Source organism: Pelobates fuscus, chromosome 7 (assembly GCF_036172605.1).
Source record: "Pelobates fuscus isolate aPelFus1 chromosome 7, aPelFus1.pri, whole genome shotgun sequence".
Lineage (NCBI taxonomy): Eukaryota > Metazoa > Chordata > Amphibia > Anura > Pelobatidae > Pelobates > Pelobates fuscus.
Window position 1 is genome coordinate 5,959,660 of NC_086323.1, and position 19,921 is coordinate 5,979,580.

The 19,921-nt window shown below is 46.7% G+C and overlaps 1 protein-coding gene across 1 annotated transcript in view; it reads right to left on the reverse strand.

The window, feature by feature from the left end:
- LOC134568929 (uricase-like) overlaps positions 1-19,921 on the reverse strand; it is a 129,986-nt gene that overhangs the window by 18,249 nt on the left and 91,816 nt on the right. The gene's annotated exons all lie outside the window — the stretch shown is intronic.

Sequence of the window (19,921 nt, forward strand, 5' to 3'; positions counted from 1 at the left end):
GTATCAGTGGTCAGATGGACCCTTGCCCCAACACTGTGTGCCAGACATGCCATTACTTCCTTTTGCACAATCGGGTACAGGTTGGGGATTGCCTTTTGTGAAAAGAAATTTCGTCCGGGTACCTTCCACTGCGGTGTCCCAATAGCCACAAATTTTTTGAACGCCTCAGACCCCACCAGCTTGTATGGTAAAAGCTGGCGGGCTAATAGTTCAGACAAGCCAGCTGTCAGACGCTGGGCAAGGGGGTGACTTTCTGACATTGGCTTCTTACGCTCAAACATGTCCTTGACAGACACCTGACTGTGGGCAGATGAGCGGGAACTGCTCAAGGCGAGAGACGGAGTGGCGGATGGTTGAGAGGGGGCAAGGAGGACAGCAGTGGTTGACGTGGCTGAAGATACTGGACCAGGAGGAGGATGGCGGCTTTGAGTTTGTGTGCTGCTTGTACTAATGTGTTGATCCCATAGGCGTTTGTGATGTGCGATCATGTGCCTACGCAAAGCAGTTGTACCTAGGTGGGTGTTGGACTTCCCACGACTCAGTTTCTTTTGGCACAGGTTGCAAATGGCATCGCTGTTGTCAGAGACAGACACACAAAAAAAAATGCCACACTGCTGAGCTCTGCAATGACGGCATTCTGGTGGTGGACACAGCATGCGTTGATTGGCGTGCTGTCGGGCTGACCCCGGGTGCCGATGCATGCTGTCTGACTGTGCCACTAGCTCCTTGAGATGACCTCCCCCTGCTTCCAACTCGTCTCCTCCTCTCTGTCTCCCCATCTGAACTTTCGCCCTGTTCTTCTTCTTGCCGAGCGGGCACCCACGTGACATCCATGGACGCATCGTCATCATCAACCGCTTCACTTGTATCTGACAACTCAGCAAAGGAAGCAGCAGCGGGTACAACATCATCATCATCACACCATACGTCCATGTGTGTAATGCTGCCTGACTGAGACATATCCCTGTTATCTACATCCTCTGGCAATAATGGTTGCGCATCACTCATTTCTTCAAACGGATGTGTAAATAACTCCTCTGACAGATAAAGTGAAGCGGCTGTGGTGCTAGTATTGGTGGTGGCGGCAGGCGGGTGAGTGGTATCTTGAGAGGTGCCCGAAGCTAAGCTGGAGGAGGATGGTGCGTCAAGGTTCTGAGCGGAAGCTGTAGAAGATTGGGTGTCCTATGTTAGCCAGTCAACTATGTCCTCAGAACTTTTCAAGTCTCTGAAAATTGGGCATTATTCTAGGGCAAAAGGGAATCACAGCACCACGACCACGACGGCCCCTGCAGGGTGGCCTGCCTCTGCCTATCATTTTTTTTCCATTAGTGGTACTATGCGTGCAAGCTACTGTGAGACCAGATATGAGTGGCAATGTGCACTGGCAGAGGTTGGCAGAGTACACGCTGTAGGCCTGACACCCGCTTGCAGAAAAGTAACTGCTATTCAATCTATAACAGTGAAAAAAGTTTTTGGGTTTTAAATGCACGCTATTGTGACACCAGATATGAGTGGCAATGTGCACTTGCAGAGGTTGGCAGAGTACACGCTGTAAGCCTGACACCTGCTTGAAGACAACTAACTGCTATTCAATCTATAACAGTGAAAAAAGTTTTTTGGTTTTAAATGCACGCTATTGTGACACCAAATATGAGTGGCAATGTGCACTTGCAGAGGTTGGCAGAGTACACGCTGTAGGCCTGACACACCCGCTTGCAGACAACTAACTGCTATTCCATCTATAACAGTGAAAAAGGTTTTTTGGTTTTAAATGCACGCTATTATGACACCAGATATGAGTGGCAATGTGCACTTGCAGAGGTTGGCAGAGTACACGCTGTAGGCCTGATACACCCGCTTGAAGACAAATGTAAGGCCTTGGCCTGTAGTTGTGGGAGGGGCTTGAATTCCCTTAAAAGGGCGGCCAATCCTCTCCCACCTTACCGTGGACAGTCTGGCGAGTCACTTACGGTTCCCAGAGCGGTTGAAACTTCTGGTTCTCCGAGTGGAGGCAGCAGTTCCAGAGTGGCAGCAGCACAGCAGCTACTCCTGACAGCTGGCATTCCTCCTTCATGGCGGTGTACGACGGATGGTGAGTAAGCAGGCCGGTATCATTGTACCAGCCTGCAGACCACACACAGCCTGACCCGCCGGGGTCCTCGGCTGCGGGACAGGGGCTGCGGCACGGGGGATTGTGGGGTTTCCCCACCGGAGAGCCTTGCACGGTTTCAACCAGTTCCCCCTCCCCTCTCGATAGGAGCCGGTTCTCTGCATCAGCGGATCCGGCTCCTTAATCTCTTACCCCCACACGCCACGAGCTTGGGGGGCCCGGTACCTCGGCCGGTACACTATTGCGCCACAGGCTCCTCAGTCTGAGGCTTTATAAACTCGCGCTAACATTTTGCCTGGGGTAGTGGGAAGGCAGGGGATGTTGGGAGCAGTGATTGCCATATTAAATGTTCCAACACCAAAAAACTGCTGAGCTGATTGTCTTTAAATACATTGGATTTATTGTTTTAGCCCACGGTCACGGTTACACAGATTGAAATGTAAAGACAGACAGAATAAAGCTTTTACGTCTGGAATTAAAAGATAAACATACCAAAAGCAGTGCAAGTGGTCAGGCAGAGATGCTTGTGATGGGTTTAAAGTTCGATTTTTTTTTTATGTTTATCCTGCAGAGAAAATCAGCATTTTGCTGAGGGGCTTGTTTTCCAAATCAAAAAGGGCGTTTGATCACACTTAGAACCAGGGTTTAATTTTAATGTCCTGCTGTTAAGATTTGCCCCCTGCTTTCATAGGTAGTAGGCCCCATTCACATATCGGGTTGGTATATTACTCTGTCTACATAAATGCAGGGTTCTGTCCTAGGTATCACACTCAGGTTACAGAGACGTCGGGGCATTACTCCCTCCATAGCAGTCCTTGGTCTGTCAGCTGGTAAATAAATGTTCTGTTATGTGATATTCGTTATTATGTTCCTGCAAATTCATTGCAGGATATGAATTTTAAGTTTTGTGACGTCATTGATAAAATGCTTGGTCTTCTTGGGTTGATGTTGTGGTTTAGATTGTACTCATTGTGTGTTCTGTTATTGAGCATTAACATCTCGTTTTTAAGTGTCTTGGTCGTGCAGTTCTGTGGCTGTACAAGAAATGCATTTCCGTCACCTACCTTCTATTATTTTTCATTACTTCTCTATAGGTTCTAGAAGGTTTTTCGTTTACTGTTCAGGCCCGCGTTCTGGGCCACTCACATAAACTACACGCACGGATACTCAATCCCCTTATCGTTTTACGAGGTTACAGCACGTATCTTATACCTCCCTCGCTCCTATTTTTTCTGCTGGTAATCTAGTCCTGTCTCAACTGTATCAGGCATGTTTTCACATCCCTGTACGTTCTATTTAGGGTAGTACTGGCTTTTGAGAATTAGGTTGCCCAACTAGGTTCTGTTTTCCGGTCTTAATCCATATGTTAGTGGTCCCGCGAGGCGATCACCCATCCTCATACTCGGAGGTATACGTCCCTCGGCCCAAATCATAGGTAGCCGCCTCGCATGGTTGCATAGGGAGGGCCTCCCATGTCACTCCCATTCTATCTTATGCTTTAGTTGCCACCGAGAGGCCGACACCCCGCCACAACTTTCGGTGGCCTCAAAATATCCCCTGGGGCCAACGCATAGTTAGCGCCTCTCACGACGCTTGGCATTTAGTAGGGACTCATCTGTCACGTTGAGGTAGCTTAATTCTTAGCCGCTTGGCTTCTAGCTAGCCTGCCAGTACCAGGTCCTTTCTTATCACTTATAATAATCAGGTTACATATGTATTTCTGTTGCATTTCCGTCACCTACCTTTTATTATTTTCATTACTTCTCTATAGGTTCTGGAAGGTTTTCCGTTTACTGTTCAGGCCCACGTTCTGGGCCACTCACATAATCTACACGCACGGGTACTCAATCCCCTTATCGTTTTACTAGGTAACAGCACGCATCTAATACCTCCCTCGCTCCTATTTTCCTGCTGGTAATCCCACTAGGTATGTTTTTCTGGCCTTCTACGCCTTACGTTAGTGGTCCCGCGAGGCCAACACCCATCCTCAATTTGGAGGTACGGCATCCCCTCGGGCCCATTCATAGCTAGCCGCCTCGCTTGGTTGCATAGGGAGGGCCTCACTTGTCACTCCCGTTCTGTCTTATGCTTTTACAAGTCACAGAGAGGCCATCACCCCGCCATAATGCCAATGGCCATGTACCCCACACGAGCCAAATCATAGATAGTGCCTCTCAAAGCCGCTTGGCTACTAGCAGGGCCTCACCTGTCACGTTGCTTAGTAATTCTTCTCCGCTTGGCATTAGTAACAATAGAAAGAAGAAAAAAAAAATTGTTTCTGTTATGTGTCACAGTTCCGAAGGGGCTGGTGGTTCTAGTTCAGGTAGGTCGTTACACGTTTTGTTCTCTTTATTATCCTTGTGTCCGTATAGAGTTTAATAAAAAAACCTCACCACACTGGCATCAACATCACGTTATTGGTTACACTTCACAATACCATCCCTCACAACATTGGTTAAATTTAGGCGGGAAGGCTGACTCTAGGGTTCCACATGGGTTTGTACATTTGACAACTGGGACAGTGGAATGCTAACTTGCTACAGATCCAACAGACCGAGAGTTAATGGGTACAGTTATAAGGATGGAACTAGTTCAAGGGTTTGTGGAGGGGGGTTTGGTTCCCCTCCTTTTCACACAATTTTGGGGATCCAGTTAGACTCTTTCCACATACAGGCTGGCACATATCGTGCATTTGAACTCTAATTGCAACGAGGTCTGGCTACCGCAAGAACCTTCGATTACTGCTGGGGTCGCTCATGTTGACATGTGAATCATACCACGGGGTAGATCCTTCATTTCCCGATTATTACTCTGTATTCCCACGACTCACCATAGAAATATCATGTTTAGACACTCATGCAACCACTGATTTACTTATTGGCACTTTCCTCGAATACCGGAAGGGCGAGCCATGTTTATTCCACCCTCTCTGACATTTCACCCTTTGTTTGAACAGATGCCGTGGCATGGTCTGGTTTGACGGCCTTCGGAGGGAATGTATGGCGTTGCGCGTCATGACCCATAGGCATTAAGTCCCGACCCAGCTTCTCCTATACTCCGACCTTGTTTTCATATGATATCCATTCATGACGGCTGTCACAGCCTGGGGACCAATATGGTCCGGTCACTCTGTCAGATATTATTCACACCTAGCCATTGTACATATGGGCCACAACAGCGTGTTTGTAGATGCATATAAGTTTGACAGTGGCATGAGACATAGCACATTTTTATATAGTTATATCAGGCTTTGGCTAAACAGTGAGATTGTTGTGATATTATAGTAAGGTGATCACCGCTTTATGGTGCTAGGTTGGCATAGCTAGTGTCGTTATAATGTGGCATTGTAATTTGCATTAGGGCAACAGCCGGGTAATCGGCACATTTTAGTTTTTTATGTTACATGAAGATATCAGGCTTCTAGGCATAATTTTTATGGCATAACATGCTAGGCTAGACATGCATATAACAAGCTAATTGCGCTTAAGATTATAAATGTATTGCACATTTAATAAAACAGTACTAGTAATCAATTATCTATTGTAACACAAGCTTGCGGACTATAGTACTATGATATTCACTCATGAGTTAGCTGTTGCTAAATTATGCCCTTAAGCTGTTGCCCTTGCTAATTACGCTTAATATGCAGGTAGAGTCCTGAGTATAAGAGCACCCCAACACCCCAGCGGCAAGCTGCCAGGTACTTGTACCCCAAGGAGGTAAGTTATGCAGGCTTCGCTCCCCCAGTGAGTCCAGAGTTGTTTAGTGCTGTGATGTGGAGCTCGCTTTCGTCGCTTTCCTCCAGCTGTCCTGTGCCTACTCCCTGCGGTCCGGCTGACTAGTTTCACTGCGTCGTTATGGAGGTGGTGTAGGTCAGCTCCTCGGGATGGAGTTATGTTGTGCACTCTGTGCAAGTCATCTGGGCAGGTCCGAGGGATCTGTTGGGTCTGGGACGATAGGTCTGTGTTTTTCTGGTTAGCAGGTAGTCGCTCCCGCCTTTTTGTTGTCTTATCGCTTGTAAAGCTGTCACTGAGGCTGTGGGTCAGTTGGTACTAGTCCGTTTCTGCAGGCGTGCAGTGCTTGCATGGGATTCTGGAGGGTACCCTCCTCTCGGAAGCCAGAGGCGCTCGTGTGTGCCAGCAGGGTCGCTGCGCCGCCATTTTAGGTGCGGTCAAGTTTGTGTTTTGGCGGTCTGTCGGGGACTCAAAAGCTCCGATGTATCAGGAGCCATAGGGCGTACAGGGTGCAGGCCGGGATCACCCCCACCGGCCCAGAGGGGGGGGAAACAGGGCCCAGGTCGCCTAGCCGAAGGAGCCTGGGTGAGTAGCATTGGGCAGGATAGCGGGCGGCGGCCGTCCGCCTCACTCACCGCCTGAGTAGGCCTCATCCAGAAGGAGCGATGCATACTCCACTGGGGGACTAAAACATCAGCTGCAAGCCTCTCCCCGGGTCCAGCGTCTCCATAGGTGCCTGCCCACAGCGGTAGGTCAACAAGGGGAGTTCAACAGGTCCAAATTGTAAGTTTTTAAGCCAAGATTTGCCGGAGCTGTTGTAAGGTGCGACCGGCTAGCTCGGCGGCCAGGCCCCGCCCCCATTTTGGGGTTTTAAATGCACGCTATTGTGACACCAGATATGAGTGGCAATGTGCACTTGCAGAGGTTGGCAGAATACACGCTGTTGGCCTGACACACCCGCTTGAAGACAAGTAACTGCTATTCAATCTATAACAGTGAAAAAAGTTTTTGGGTTTTAAATGCACGCTATTGTGACACAAGATATGAGTGGCAATGTGCACTTGCAGAGGTTGGCAGAGTACACGCTGTAGGCCTGACACACCCACTTTAAGACAAGTAACTGCTATTCAATCTATAACAGTGAAAAAAGTTTTTTGGTTTTAAATGCACGCTATTGTGACACCAGATATGAGTGGCAATGTGCACTTGCAGAGGTTGGCAGAGTACACGCTGTAGGCCTAACACACCCGCTTGAAGACAAGTAACTGCTATTCAATCTATAACAGTGAAAAAAGTTTTTTGGTTTTAAATGCACGCTATTGTGACACCAGATATGAGTGGCAATGTGCACTTGCAGAGGTTGGCAGAGTACACGCTGTAGGCCTGACACCTGCTTGCAGACAAGTAACTGCTATTCAATCTATAACAGTGAAAAAAGTTTTTTGGTTTTAAATGCACGCTATTGTGACACCAGACATGAGTGGCAATGTGCATTTGCAGAGGTTGGCAGAGTACACGCTGTAGGCCTGACACCCGCTTGCAGACAACTAACTGCTATTCAATCTATTACAGTAAAAAAATTTGGGGGGTTTTAAATGCAAGCTATTGTGACACCAGATATGAGTGGTGGCACTGGGCAAGTGGGCACAGTATCCACTGTGAGCCTGACAAAAGCTGGCAGGCAGGCAGGCAACTGCAATTAGATTACACACACAAAAAAAGCAGACTAATGTTCTAGCCCTAAAAAGGGCTTTTTGGGGTGCTGTCCTAACAGCAGAGATCAGATGAGTCCTTCAGGACTGTAGTGGACACTGAATACACTAGCCTAGCTATACATTGCCCTATCAAATGAGCAGCAGCTACACTTTCCCTCCTCTTTCTAAGAATGCAGCTTCAGAATTAATCTAAAATGGATTCTGTACAGGAGGTGGGAGGGTCTGGAAGGGAGGGAGTGCTGCTGATTGGCTGTAATGTGTCTGCTGACTGTGAGGCACAGGGTCAAAGTTTAGTCAATGATGACGAATAGGGGGCGGATCGAACCGCGCATGTGTTCACCCGCCGTGACGAACGCGGACACGCTATGTTCGCGGGAACTATTCGCCAGCGAACAGTTCGGTACATCACTAGTGGTGAGTTTGAAGGTCAGGGGAATAAATAAGAATATCATCCAAATAAACAAGGACAAATTAATAGATATAATCCCTGAGTACATCATTAATAAAATCCTGGAATACGGCCGGAGCATTGCATCGCCCAAAAGGCATAACGAGGTACTCATAGTACCCGCATCTAGTGTTAAATGCCGTTTTCCACTCATGAATTTCTTTGATTATTACCAAATTGCAAGCACTCCTGAGATTGTAAAGATCGTAGCACCTTGGAGTTTATCAAACAATTGATAACTGATATGAGGGGAATAGGATAGGCATTCTTAACAGTAATCTTATTTAATGCTCTGTATTCAATGCATGGACGTAACTCTCCATCTTTCTTTTCTACAAAAAAGAAGCCTGCACCTGCAGGTGATAATGATTTACGTATATGGCCCTTGTTTAGTGAGTCTTTGATATATTCCTCCATTATTTTACTCTCCAGTGGCAATAAGGCATATACTGCTTCTTTAGGTGGCATAGCGCCGGGTAACAGATTTATGGAGCAGTAATATGACCTGTGATGAGGTAAGATATTGGACTGACTTTTACTAAACACTTCCTTAACCTCCCGGTATTGTATGGAAACTTCGGGGGTTTGAGGCTCTCTTGGTGATGTGTAACATACACTTCCCATTGCAATCCTTGCCCCATTCCAATATTTCCCCATTAGCCCAGTCGATATGAGGATTGTGCTTACGTAGCCAAGGAAAGCCTAATATGATAGGGCAAGAAGGAGACGCAATAATTCGGAATGTTATGTCTTCCTTATGTAAGGCACCAATAGACATGTTATTGGGCCACATTTTGTGGGTGATTAAGGATTGAGAGAGTGGTCTCCCATCAATAGCTTCAACAGCCAGAGGTGATATTCTCTCCTTGATAGGTATAGCATTACTTTTAACAAATTGAACATCAATAAAAGTCCATCAGGGCCTTGCATGAAAAGTTATTTTTGTCAAATATGATCGTAATATCAAGGAGAAACCTATTTTTGTTATTCCCAGAGGACGTATCCATTACACCTAAGTCCTGTCCCCTTAAGGTTCTTAGGTGCGGTAGTTTTCCGGACTTATGGGACAAACACTCCTCATATGTCCTCTTCTACCGCAGTATAGACATAGGCCTTCTTTTCTCCTATATTGTCTTTCTGCCTCTGACAGTCTAGTGACCACCAACTGCATGGGTTCGGGTTCAGACTGTACAGGAAGGTCAGGGACAATAGGTCTGGAAAATTGGGGTGCTAAAGCTGTTTGTCCAGTCTACCTTGGAAGCCAAGGTGCGAAATTCTATGGCATATTCCGAGATAGACCGGTCCCCTTGTCTGATATGCATTAGGGCAGTGGTGGCGCTGTTCGAGTAAGAAGCTGTGGCGAAACTGACCTTGCCACTGTTTTTTGGAAGGGGCCTGTTTGCCAGCCTCCTGCCCTGCGACTATGGCCCTGGGAACTGATTTGGGCATATTGTATTTTATTATGCTGCTGCTGGCCCTTTAAGAACCATCTGGGGACATACTGTGGAGTTACTGGGTGGCCACCATTTCATGTATCAGAGGCACATAGTGATAACAATGGATGAAGCACATGGTGAGAACAATGGATGGCGGCCATTTCAACTCACAGACACTGTTTGGACTTTTCTACACGGTGCCATCTCGCCGGTATTTGGTGCACAAAGACATCGTGCAGTAGTTTTAAACTATACAACAGGGGACACATTATACAGTAATTATTTTTCATATAGCCTGTATATGTTCTGCGGAATCTGCATTAAACTGTATCTTCCAAACTACTGAATGGATGTGGGTGAATTTTGGATATGTGGTTTACCCAGATCCCCCGGTTCCGATGATATACTTTATGGGGTTATTGCATGTTTTGGGGTCCCTGTGATATGTTTTATAAAACTTTATTTCTCTGCCTGTGATAATTATATTACCCATTGTGTTCAGTAAACATATCACAGGCAGAGGGGGGGATTTTGTGTGGGAGTCTGTGTGTATTGTACGGATTGATTGGTTGTATTTCAAAACCCTGTGGGCAGTACTATGTTTGTGGATTGTGAATAAAAGAGGCTGTATGTGCCAGTACAGTCAGTTCTGCTTGACCTCAAAATGAAGTGTCGTCTCGTTATTGGGGAAATTGGATTGTATGCTGATTGCCAGGAGTGTAAGCTGATTGTATGCTTTTCCTGTTCAGCTGTTTCCAGCGTTCGTGTGTTTCCTGTTCGGGAGTTGGAGGATTTGTGTAGTTTGCAGTTCGGGAGACTGGTGCTTGCAGTAGCTGTCTGTGCATTGGAAAGGGGAATATCGCCTAAACAGTTTTTAACCTCTTTTGTGCAAAACGGTCCGTTACAGAAGCGTACTGAGGGCCTGGGCAAACTGATCCATACGGTGATCATTCTCGTCTAATGTTCTCTCACAAGCAGCTATGTGCTGACACAATTCTACAGGATCAATGACCATGTTGTAATGTCAGGATTACTAGTTGATCCAGCACGTAGAATTGTGTCACACTGAGGACTAATAGGTAACGTATTACTGGGCCTTAGAATGGCCAGACTTAATGTACCAAAGAATAATCAGGATACTTGCCGAGGTCAGGGGATACAGAAAGAGACACAACGATTAGGGAAAGCCAGAAGTCAGGTATACCTGAATACAGGAAAGTCAAAACGAAGCCAAAGTCAAAAAACAGAATATAACTGTTCAGGAACACACTCTTGGACAACCACTAGGGAAACCACGACAGGGCAAAGAGGAAAAGCATTTCTGAGCTTAAATACCTGCTTTACCATCCTAATTGGCCGAGATCGATCTTGGACCCCAAAATGTGCACGCGCGTCTCCCGCATGACGTCACATGTATGCCGACATCGTCAATAACGTGGGCGGAAATGGGGTATAATTTGCTGTGGATCCGCAGCGGCCGGCAACATACAGATGCAAGGCCGCTGAGCGCAGATACCGCAAGGTGAGGAGGAATATGTTACACATACACACACACACACTGACCCATACATACACCATACACATGCTGACCCTTACACATACACTCAAACTCATACACACACAGACCCATACATACAAACACACATACACACCCATACACACACACAAACAGACTCATACACACACAGACAGAGCCATGCAGACTGATGCACATTCTCTGAAACACACACTGCGAGTCCTCTAGTACCTTCATTGCACTTTTCTCTTTGTTTCTGTCTTCTTTACTGCACACAGCGGCCAACATTTTTCAAGCCCCATTTCATGTTATTTCCCCCCCACTTTTACTCACATACAGGGTAAGGGGCTGGAGTAAGCGAATGATGCGACCTTCGACGTTCTACTGGGCGCTAGTCTTCAAGTAAGTGCTCCCTAGTGCCCAGTAACGTGGCCGGTGGCAGCCGCAGCCCGCTCTTTATGATCAATGCAACTTGATAGTCTGCCTATAGGACGCGGCGGCCCTGACCATATGGCTATATTGTGTTAAGCAATTTTCATTTTATCACCCATGTTGGAATTAGTGTAGGACCCACCAATATTGGGATACTATGACATAGCAGTGGGCTTAACACCACTAGTAGAGGTGGGCTCTATGAAAATTATAATAAAAGTGACATTATTTTATTATAATGTTTTATTAATTTATAGAGGTTTCAGATAGTAATATCACTTTTATTATAATTTTAATCGACCAGATACATAATATGTATTGTGAGTATATACAGCTAAAGCACTCTCACTTTAATTAGTTCTGACACTCTATTTTTTATTTCTTTTATCACATTCATTTTGCATTATATATCTATTCAAAATGCTCTTTCAGCAGATTACTTAAATACACTTTAGTTATTTAGCGCTAGCACTATTTAATTTGTGTCCCACGTTTAAATTAGTGTAGGACCCACCAATATTGGGGTACTGTGAAGTAGTGGTGGACTTACATAAATGAGAAAAGGAAAGTGTAACGGACCGTTTCAGCATAAAAGGGGGAAAATCAGTTTAGGCGATAATCCCCTTTTCACAGACAGGCACGGCTACTGTAAAAGCACCAAAACTCACGAATTGGATATAAGTGAATGCACCAAACTCCCGAACTGCATACAAGGGAATAAGGTAGCACTCCAAACTCCCGAACTGGAACCTCACGAATTGCTGCTAGCAGACGAACAGGAAAAGCTCCCAAGCGGCTTACACTCCTGGCAGTCAGTCCCTATCAGCATACAGTGAATCCCCCCAAGAACGAGACAAGGCTCCGTGTTGACGGTCAAGCAGTGGTCTGTTTATTCAGGGCTACCTGCCCCTGTATTTATGCAGGTCTCCCACCTGGTGGACACTCCCCTAGGGGACCAGATGGAAGACTGAAACAGCAGACAGACATGTATCATTTTCGTACACACAGCCACAATACTTTCCCACCATGCATCTTGGTTTCCTCCTCTCTGTCCTGGAGATAATTAATAAAGTAATTCAATTATCTCCTAGGACAAAGGCCAGACTCCATTATGCACATGGTGACACAGAAACAGACTATCACTTTAAAATACATACAGACACATTTTATACACATAACATAGACATGTAACATATCCCCAGATAGCTCAGGTCTGGGTGCACATTATTAGGTGAATGGCACCCAGACCACACAAATACAGTTTAATTGCCATGGAGCTAAAGTCTTTAATTATACGAACAGGCTATCTGGGTTACTACAGTTCACATAAAACATAAACTACCGAATTCCCTGCATTCACCAAATCCATACGAATTAGAACCAGGGGCTGGAGGTTCAGCGGTGCCTGCACGGAAAAGTGTCAGATTTTGGTGCATGAAAGCCGGGCAGAAAAGCGCTGGCTGCCCGGGGAGCTCCAGAACACCGCCACCTAGCGGCCGCTAAGTGTAACAGCAGGCACAAAGTTAACAAGCAATTAAGCTGCGGTTAACCGCAGCTTCAGGGAGGTAAATTGGCAGCACACTCCAGCTTCTGGGTGGCCAATTAACAACGCCGGCCGGCTTCCCACGGCTCTGGGGAGGTTGGTGAACGGCTGTTTGTTCGGTATATGAAATCTACCGAACTGCTGTGCAGAAAGGGAGAAATAAATCCTTCTGCACAGCAAAATTAACCCTTTAGCTGCCGGTCCATAATCCAAAGGAAGCAGGCGGGCTACCAGGCTCCTCCAATACAATGTGGCGAGATTGGTTTCGTCACAGAAAGTCAAACAAGGATTAGTTCGATTAAAAACAAAATAAGGAAGGTATGTAAAAGAGGATAAAGGTCTAGCTGACTGCCTCAATGAATACGTTTTTGTTCAGTATTTACAGATGAAAATGAAGGAAAGGGGCCTCAGTTAGGAAAAAGGACAAATTATTAATTTGTTACATGTGAGTTTACAGAGGAAGAGGTTCTATTTCAACTGTCAAAAGTAAAGACAAATAAGTCAATGGGACCTGATGGAATACACCCAAAGTTATTAAAAGAGCTTAGTGGTGTACTAGCAAAACCATTAACAGATTTTTTTTTTTTTTACCAATCATTGTTAACAGGAGTAGTCCCAGAAGATTGGAAGTTAGCAAATGTTGTGCCCATTCACAAGAAAGGTAGTAGGGAGGAGTCGGGCAACTATATAAGTAAGCCTTACTTCAGTAGTGGGGAAAGTAATGGAAACTGTGACGGGAGTAGAAAATGTCCCCGTCAAGCATTCCCTTCTTCCCATAAAAGTAAAATCACCCTGTTACGGTTGCCTCCAGGCTGGCTGGAAGTTGGACCGTAGAAAAGGATGCTCCTAGCGCTCACCCAAGGACCATCAGCACCGTAGCCACCATAAGCACTGCAAACTCCACGAACCACCGCTGCTGGGCTGGTATCTCGCCGTCTGCTCTGCGCCCTGGACCTACGACCAGGCTCCAGGTTCCAATAGGTGAACCTCTTCCTTCTGTCGAGCGAAGCAGGATCAGGAACAAGAGCTCTTACAAGAGCTCAACAGCTAAGGGAGTATGAAGAGCATAGCAATCCCTGTAGTGATTATAGCTGTCCCCTACAAACATGAGTCGAGGCTGCAAGTTAGAGGGTCAGAAGAGGTCTGAGGTGCTGGAACACCCAGCCTGGCTTTTATTGAGGTTACATGCAAATAGGACACTCCCAGGGGAGGCATAAAATCACCAATCACACATCTGGTGCAGCCCACACATTTCCTCCCCTCAGATAAACAGTTAAACCAATTATTACATACAATAAAAATACAGTTTTTACACACACACTGTAACTTTAAAACCATACATTCAATTTCAATAAAAGTTGCATATTCAGAATCAGCATACATCAAACATAAACCCTTCCAAAAATCAGCCAAATCCCTCCAGTGGATCAAAAGTTAGCTGGAAGTCCTTTATGACCGACCGCAAGCACAATTTCCTGCCCAAAACAGTTCCATAGATTTGGGCTGTGCGGTCGGTCAATTTCATGCGAAAAAACGACTAAGTCCCATTTCGAACGGGAGCTGCAAGTTCCGTATGGGAGAAGGTAAGGGTCAGCGGTGTTCGGCAGAATGTGTAACCGATTTTAGTTCCACAGAATCTTTAGCATACACCGCTGACCGCATTCGAGTAAACCAAGATGGCCGCCGCCACGTGCAATTAACCTGCAGTAACCTCACAGCCTGGGAGGTAAATTGCCTGCATACTTTAACTTCTGGGTGGTCTGCCTGTGTGGTACTCGGTTCAGTAAGCCCTATTTACTGAACCAAGAGGGAGAGAGCCAGGGGCAAGTTATTTTACAGGTCTGGGGACATAGTCTTAAAGGGGCATTGTTCAGCAAAGTCACAATATGTCCCCAGACGGTTCTTAAAGGGCCATACACACCAATAAAAGTTAATACATTTTCAGGGGCACAATCTTCCAGGGGCCATAGTCATGAGGCAGGAGGCTGGCCATTAGGCTCCTCCACAATCCAGGGAAGCAGGGCAATGTTCCATTTAAAGGGCCAGTTACAAATAACGATTTGTAACATACCCAATATTCCACAAGTAGAAATATCCCTGGAATCGCCGTTGGGTTCGGACCGAACCATGCTAGCTTCTCTCTCATTGCCTTGTCGGCTGGTGATTCCTCCTCCTGAATCACTGGTGTCTCCATCTCTTGTACTGCTGGTGTTGCTGCAACCAAGTTCTCCTGGTCTAGCTCCATTAATTCTGCTATGATGACCCGCTTGGTTTTGTTGCTAGCAATCCTTCCACGGACTTCCAGTAGTTCTTTCAGTGTATTTCTTTTAAGCACTGTTCCCAGTGTCTGCTTGGAATCCTGGTGTAAAGGAAAGTAGAAGGGAATGCTTGACGAGGATATTTTCTACTACCGTCACAACTGGTGGCAAGTGGCGAGATTTTCCCTTCTTTTTCCCTGCACAGAGGATTCAAGGAAAGCACTGGTATATAGTGCATGGAGGGCAACTCTAGCACTCGTGCAGCGACCCTGGCTTCGGAGGAACTCAAGGGATAGAGCTAGCTACGGGCAGCGTCCCTATCCGCAGCAACATGGAGCTAGCAAGACCCTGGACAGCAGCCAGTGAATTGCAAATCCGCCTGTCACAGTACTATGAGGGTGCTGATTTCATGAAGGAAGTAAAGGCGCGGCTGGTCTGGTTTGGCCCAAACCCTTCAGATGAGGTGGTCCATCACGTGATGCGCCTGTTGAGTGCTGAGAACCAAGAAGCACGGAACTTCGAGTACCAACTGTGGAGTTTGGGGGTATTGACACCCCGTCTCCAGCGACAGAGTGAATTACAAGGAGAGGAGAACAGCGACCTCCTTTCCCAGCGGCGGCCTGAGTTCCGGGAGGAGGTGATGGTAGATCCCTCCACCATACAGCAACCAGCGTCCTGGGTGTAACGAGAATATACCCCTACACGCAGGATCCAGCCAAACAGAAGACAGCACAGAGGAGAGATACGTCTACCGGACCTTAGAGTGGCCGGACTCGACGTAATAGGAGAAGTACAGAGTCAGGAACGATCCGAGGTCAAGGGCACAAAGAGACAGCGTAAACGAGAACTAGCCGGGGTCTGGTACACAGGAATCAGCAAGCCGGCAAACAGAACAGACAAGGATAAAGCGAAAACGAAGTCAGAATACAAAGCCAAGGTCAAATACGGAGAAACACAACAAGCACTAAAGGGAACTGTAGCAGAAACCACGATAGGGCAAGGAACTAAGGGAAAAGGGTGAGTATAAGTAGCCTTCAAACTAATGTGATTGGCTCCTGTCACTTCCACACCCCCAACAGGTAAGTGTATGGGGTGATTGGCATGACAGGAGCCAATGGGAGCCTTTTTGCAATTTAGGCTCCCACTGTCTCTTTAAGAGCGCACCCGAGACTCGCGGCGCGCTCTTAGCTGCAGGCGGGACACGTGACCGCATCTCGCGGTCACTGCCCGTCTTCCTGTTAGAGTCGGATGAGCCGCAGGACTGCGCGCGGCTTGAAGAGAGGACCGCGGCCGGCCCCCGGATAAGGTAAGTAACGCTACACTGGGGAGGGGAGGCAATCGGCCTCCCTCTCCTCCTCCAGCCAGATGTACCTGAGGTAGTGGACCTCATAGATTTTTCCTGGAGACACACACAGATGGCAGGTGGAGATGGGACCGAGGTCTCTCCACCGGCCCTACAGGGATGCTGGGTACCCGGCCCAGATCCCCAGCGGCAGTGTAAAGTGCAGGGAGAGGAGAGCAGCGTCCTCCCTCCCCAGCGGCAGGCTGAGTTACAGGGGGCATAGGTAGTTGTTCCTGCCCTCCAGCAGCAGAGTGATATGCCGGGAAGGCAGTGTGAAGTGCAGGGAGAGGAGAGCAGCGTCCTCCCTCCCCAGCGGCAGGCTGAGTTAAAGGGGGCAGAGGTAGTTGATCCTGCCCTCCAGCAGCAGCATATTTTTAGGGGAATTGGGAACCCAGTCTCCATTCCCCAGCGGCCGAGTGATGTGCCGGGAATTGGGAGCCCAGTCTCCATTCCCCAGCGGCCAAGTGATGTGCCAGGAATAGAGAGCACAGTCCCCTTTCCCCAGCAGCAGGACCCTGTATTGGGAGCAGAGACAGTCGGTCTCCCTCCACAGAGGCTGGAAGTATGTATGGGAGAGGAGCTTGCTACCACCTCTCCCCAGCGGCAGCTTAACAAACCAGGGGGAGACAGTAAGCCTCACACCTGTGCAGATGGGACCGTGATCTCTGCACTTCCAGCCCAGGGGGTAGGGACGGTCGGTCCTGCCCCCCCACGACAGGGCTGTTTAGCCAAAGGGGAGACAGTCGGTCTCCAGCAGCAGAGCTGTGTAACTAAAGGGGAGACAGTCGGTCTCCAGCAACCAGGCTTCAACCAGACTACTCCCGTGGTAGTGCTGGCATCCGGGCAGAGTACCACTGGTCTCTGCCCACTCAGCAACCCACCAAGGCAGCCTACCAGTCCCCCACACAGCCATGGTGAGGCATCTGGACATGGACAAATTTCTCCTCTACCCAGGTGTAGTAACCAGTTATTGTGGGTGGGCTGTATTGCTGTTTCTGTTTTGTGGGTGGGCTGCTGGGCTAACAAGGGCACTGACCGGCAGGAGGTCAGATACCCTGTTAGTCTGTTTGGAAAAGGGGAGAGATGTGACGAGAACAATCTCGCCACATTGCATTGGAGAAGCATGGCTGCCCACCTCCTGCCTTTGGACTATGGCCCTGGGAGATTGGGCCCTTTAAAAACAGTATTCGGACAGAGTGCATGTCACTCATTCTGGCCCTTTAAACACAGTGGGGCCATTCGGTACTTGCCCTGTGTGAGCGGTGACACCCCCAGATAAAATGAAAGACTATGGGAAAGACTTTAGCTCCATGGCAATTGAACTGTGTGAACAGGATCTGAGCGCTATTCGGTAGTTTTGTGCGTTCAGATCCCAGCTATCTGGGGATATGTGAAATGTCTGTGTGTTATGTGTAAAAGATGACTATGTATTTTTAAAGAATTTTATGTCTTTCTGTAACCATGCGGTTAATGGAGTCTGCCTCTAGCCCTGGATAATTGGATTACTTTCCCCTTTGTCTCCAGGATAGAGCCCTTTGTAAAACCTTTGTCTAAACCAGATTGCCATGCTGCCAGCCAGGGACCAAAATATACTTTTACTAACTTTTGAACCCCTGGTCTGATTCATGCCATTTTCTAATATGTTGTTCCCCTGAATGGATTGATTGTGAATATGTATTTTTTATGTGAATGTGATGCATGGTTGTAGAGTTATGAATGTTAGGTAAAAAGTATGTTAAACTGTAAATGTTCTGGCCAGCAGATAATTGAGCTATGTATATTGCTAAAACTCAATTATCTAGCCTGGCCCAGAGGAGGAGTTTTGTGTTGCATAAATTGTGAGTTCTGTGTGCCAGTAAATCAGTCTTGTTCCAGCATTAAGCTTTGGCTCATGTGTGGATTATTTGGCGAGACCAGCAATGTATTACTCTGTGGATTACTTGCTGATTTTATTTTATGGGAAGAAGGGAATTCTTGACGGAGTAACGGATTGTACCGTCACAGAAACCATGTTAAAGGATAGGATTGTTGAACATCTAAAATCACATGGATTTCAGGACTAATGTTATTGATTTTTTTGATTGGGTAACTAACATTATAGATCAGGGTGGTGCAGTAGACATTGCTTACCTAGATTTCAGTAAGGCTTTTGACACTGTTGCACATAGAAGGTGTAAAGGATTTCCTTGTAGTTGCCTGTACCCATTCGGTTATTTCCCTCTCCCTGCTAGTTAAGTGACTGTAAAGTATTCGTTGTTATTTCTGTGTTCGGGACATTTATTCATCCTACCGAACAAAGACCACCCTGGTTAGCAATCAGAACTTAGAACACCAAGTAACCACGAAAACTGCAAGGTAATTTAGTGCTTCTAGGTGGCCGCCATTCGGCAAATGAACACGTGGCGAGAACAAAGGATGTCGGCCATCTTAGATCTCCCGAACGCGGTCAGCGGGACTTACTCGTGGATTGCCTGGAACCATTTTCGGCATGACAAACACACGAACACCCGGTCTCTATGGAAGTCCCATCTGACCAATTTCCACTTACAATATCAAACTGGCATTTGGATATGTTACTCCTAGTATCCTCAGCTACCCAGGGATGTGGTTTTTATATTTTTCTGAGATTTTAAAAGTATATTTTTAAAAATTTGGAAAATTGTTAATGTTTCCGGCCAGTAGATAATTGAGCTTAGTATGTTGCTGAAACTCAGTTATCTAGCCTGGCCCAGAGGAGGAGCTTGTACTGTATAAATTGAATGCTGTTGCTTCCAGTAAATCAGTCTTGTTCCAGCATTAAGCTTTGGCTCATGTGTGGATTATTTGGCGATACCAGCGTTATTTTACCCTGTGGATTATTGTTGTTATTCTGCTATTGGGAAAAAGGGAATACTGGACGGTGATACAGATTACTACCGTCACAGAAGGCTTATCAATAAACTGCAATCTTTAGGTTTGGATTCCAATATTGTTGAATGGGTAAGGCAGTGGCTGTGTGACAGGCAACAGAGGGTTGTAGTCAATGGAGTATATTCGAAGCTTGGGCTTGTCACCAGTGGGGTACCTCAGGGATCTGTACTTGGACCCATTCTCTTTAATATTTTTATTAGTGATATTGCAGAAGGTCTTGATGGTAAGGTATGTCTTTTTGCTGATGATACTAAGATATGTAACAGGGTTGATGTTCCAGGAGGGATAAGCCAAATGGAAAATGATTTAGGTAAACTAGAAAAATGGTCAGAGTTGTGGCAACTGACATTTAATGTGGATAAGTGCAAGATAATGCATCTTGGACGTAAAAACCCAAGGGCAGAGTACAGAATATTTGATAGAGTCCTAACCTCAACATCTGAGGAAAGGGATTTAGGGGTGATTATTTCTGAGGAC